Source organism: Dendrobium catenatum, unplaced genomic scaffold (assembly GCF_001605985.2).
Source record: "Dendrobium catenatum unplaced genomic scaffold, ASM160598v2 fragScaff_scaffold_1491, whole genome shotgun sequence".
Taxonomy (NCBI): domain Eukaryota; kingdom Viridiplantae; phylum Streptophyta; class Magnoliopsida; order Asparagales; family Orchidaceae; genus Dendrobium; species Dendrobium catenatum.
The window spans coordinates 9162-13096 of NW_021319953.1; the positions used below are offsets into that span (position 1 = coordinate 9162).

Sequence of the window (3935 nt, forward strand, 5' to 3'; positions counted from 1 at the left end):
AGGTGAACGAGTTCAAATCTCTTGCACACCATGAACAATCATCAAGGCTCAAGCAATTGACAACTTCCTCGTCGATTTCACCTGCGCAGATACCGAAAAAAAACTAGCTAGCAGCGAGGACCAGTCTTGGAGATTAGCACATAGATGGGATGTTAGGCAAACATGGAGCATCTAGACGAGCCTAACTAGGATCATTCTAATCCAGGTGACACACAGTAATTTTCAAGGGACTAACAACCAAGATAAATATGAGGCTCTTGTTGTTGAATTAAAGTTCATAGTGGGAGTAGGCGCCAAGTATTTAATTGTGTACTCTTACTCGCAACTAATTGTGAACCAAATCAACGACGTGATGCAGATCAAGGTTGACCATTCAACAAGTTGGATTAATCTTTTCATTGAGTACTTGAAGGAAAAGAAAGTCTCATCCAAGATAACAGATCCGAAAAGTTTCAAATTTAAAGCAACCCAATATCTTCTCATTGTGGACTAGTTATTTAGAAGATCAATGACTTTCTGAATTTGAGATAAAGCAGATAAGATACTCAAGGAAATACACTCCAATGAGTGTGGGAGCCACAAGTAGAAAGACAATTGCTCATAAAATTATCAAACAAGAGTACTTTAAGCCGAACTTTAGAAAAGACTCCGTGGAGTTTTTGGAAAGATGCGTGCAATGTCAGAAATTAGCCACAAAGCAGCTACAGCCATCTCACAAGCTTCAGCAAATAACTAGCAAGTTACCATTCTCCATTAGGGAAATTGATCTTATCGAATCTTTTCCTCTTAGCGAGCAAGTAATAGCATAATAACTCCAAGAACTCACTCTCTATATCGTGCATCTAGGCCGCTCACCCCTTCCTCCAACATAATGAGAAAACTCGCCGCTTTCATGAGACAAATATGGAACTCACTCACCTTTTATGCAACACACAAAGTGATTTTAGAAAATTTTAGTCCTCATGGGAACGATACACCTTTCATTATTTTATTACTTAACATGATATGTATATTTGCATAGAACAAGAGTTACATAGTAGAATTAAGCAAACCAAAATTAAAAAGATAGTAGTATGGGTAAAATGTACTGTCGAGGATATGAAATTAATTATTCTATTTTGCATTTTATATTGTTGAACAAACTGCTAATTTAATCTAGTCTTTATTTTTTATTTTACCTGCTTTGTGTTGCTATTATATGGAATGTAATTTTAGTAATAATAATTCTAGTGGAGGGATTGTGACTTTGGGTGATCAAGTCGTTAATAAGAGTACACGTTTTAGATATCTTAGGTCTATTATTCAGAGTAACGGTGAAATAGATGGCGATATTATTAGTAGAATTCAAGCTGGATAATTGAAGTGGAGGAATGCATCGAGCTTGTTGTGTGATTGAAAAGTCCCCATCAAACTTATGGAAAATTCTATAAGATGGTGGTTAGACCTGCAATGCTTTAAGGTGCAGAGTGTTGGCCATTAAAAGAGAAGCATAATTTTAAGTGTTGCAGAGATGAGGATGCTCAGGCGGATGAGTGGCTTAACTCTTAGAGAGGATACGAAATGAGCATATACGTGAAAAGGTTGGAGTAGCTCCAGTGGAAGATAAGATTAGAGAGAGTCGCCTCAGATGATTCGGTGACATAAAATGCCGGCCTTCCGATAACCCAGTTAGGAAAATAGATGTGTTAGATTTGACTTATGTTAAGAATGATAGAAGTAGACCTAACACGACTTGGTTAGAAAATATTAGAAAATACCTTTTTTTATTAGATTTAAATGAGAATTTAACTTTTAACAGGGCACAATGGAGAAAACGGATCCATGTTGCCGACCACACATAGTGGGATAAAGGCTTCATGTTGACGTTGTTGTTCTTGTGTTGCCATTGATTATTGCTATTTTGATTTTTGTTAAATGTTCATTGTTTTACAAATTTCCTATTATATTCCTTACAATTGCATGTGCAATAATAAACAACCAGTAAAAATTTTGCTTAACATTGAAATTGATAAGATACTTAAAAAATTAGAAAAGGTAAAATTTTCAAAAATATTTAAAAATGACTTAATAAATTTCAGAAAATGATGAACCCAGACTTCTTAGGGAATATGCTAACCCTATAGTTGAAGGTATTCATCAAAGCATTAAAAGACACAGTATTCAGGCTAACAATTTTGAATTGAAACAATTACACTTGGCTATCTTCTTTTACTTTGAGAGATAAAACTAAGATGTGGTTAAACTTCTTACCCCCATACTCGATCACGATTTGGAATGCCTTACCAAACAAACTTTTAGCTAAGTACTTTCTCCCATCAAAGATTGCTAAGCTTAGAAATAATATCACCTCATCTACTCAGTTAGATGGTGACTATTTATGAGGATTGGAAAAGATTTAAGGAATTATTTAGAAAGTGTCATCATCATGCATTACCTGATTGGCTCTTTATTCAAACATTATATAATAGTTTGATAGATTCTTTTAGATCGATTATAGATGCAGCTACCGGTGGATCATTGATGTCCAAACAATTCGATGAAGCTTATGCATTGATCAAATAAATTATAGCCAATAATTTTTGATGACCGTCTAAAAGAGCTAATCGTAAGAAGATAACTAGTAAGAATGAAACAAATGCTTTATTTATTTTAACTGTGCAGGTAGCTATCTAGGAATTTGGTAATTTTGGAGTTAGTTTACCTAAAATTCACTTTTTCCTGTAGAAGAGAATATTTGTGGATCCTCTAATGATCCAAATGCATCAAGAATAGTCCCTTAACTCCACCAATAATAGAAATAACATTAATTTCTCAAATACATATAATCCTGATTGAAGAACTCATCCAAAATTTTAACTAGAGTAATAATCAAAATGGTAATAATAATTGAAACTTTTACCATCCAAATCAACTAGGAAATTGGAACCACCCTTTCTAAAAATTTTTCAAACCCAAGGCCTATTTTCCCTCTCTATTTAACTCAGACAATCAACCTAAGGATTAAAAATCTTCATTACGAGAGTTAGTTTTGCAGATGGGTACACAATTAAAAAATTAGGTTGTTGTGATTAAAAATTTTGAAAATCAATTAGGGCTATTAACTAGATCATTAAAAAGTAGAATGCAAGGAACTTTACCAAGTAATACTCAAATAAATTAAAACGTGTAAAAGAATTAAAAGAAGTGGTTCGGAAGAATGAGAAGTAAATAAAAGAAATTATTCAGGAAGTCTATTAGAAATCAGCAAGTATGAGGAACCATATCAACCAATTAAGAAAATTGGAAACCTGTTAGGAAGGTAATTGAGAGACTACCACCACTTTTTACTTAAAGATTATTAAAGCAAAATTTGAATAGGCAATTTTTATATTTTAAAAAATATTTAAAAAGTTCACAAATAACATATCTTCTACTGAAGCCATAGAACAAATTTCTACATAATCATTTATTCACCTATCCTAATGGGGTATTAGAAGATGTTTTGGTAAAGATTGATAAGTTTATTTTACTCATAGATTTTATTATTTTATATATGAAAGAAGATAGGGAAATACCTATCATCTTCGGTAAACCTTTCTTAGCTATCGGTAGGGATATGATTAATGATCAGAAGGGAGAGCTATTTTTGAGAGTTAAAGATAACAAAGTCGTCTATAATGTCCTAAAATTAATAAAGTTTACAAAGGATCAGGGTGAGGATTTTTGTAGAATGCATTCTATTGAATCTTGTATAGATTTCATTCTATTGAATCTTGTATAGATTAAGTCCTAGATACATCATCCTTAGGGAAACATTTGAAACCTCCATAGTTGAAGATCCTAAGTTAGAACTGAAAGCGTTACCTACTCACTTAAAGTATGACTTTTTAAGAAAAGAGTCAACCTTGTCTGTAATTATCTTTGTTGAGCTTGAAAAAGATCAAGAAGACAAGTTG

General features: G+C 32.9%; 1 non-coding gene across 1 annotated transcript; it reads right to left on the reverse strand.

Annotated features, from left to right (window-relative positions):
* Positions 1–2327: 2327 nt before the first annotated feature.
* On the reverse strand, positions 2328–2431 carry LOC114581065. The gene has a single exon (XR_003702865.1). It is a non-coding gene; the product is annotated as a small nucleolar RNA R71 (small nucleolar RNA).
* Positions 2432–3935: the final 1504 nt, after the last annotated feature.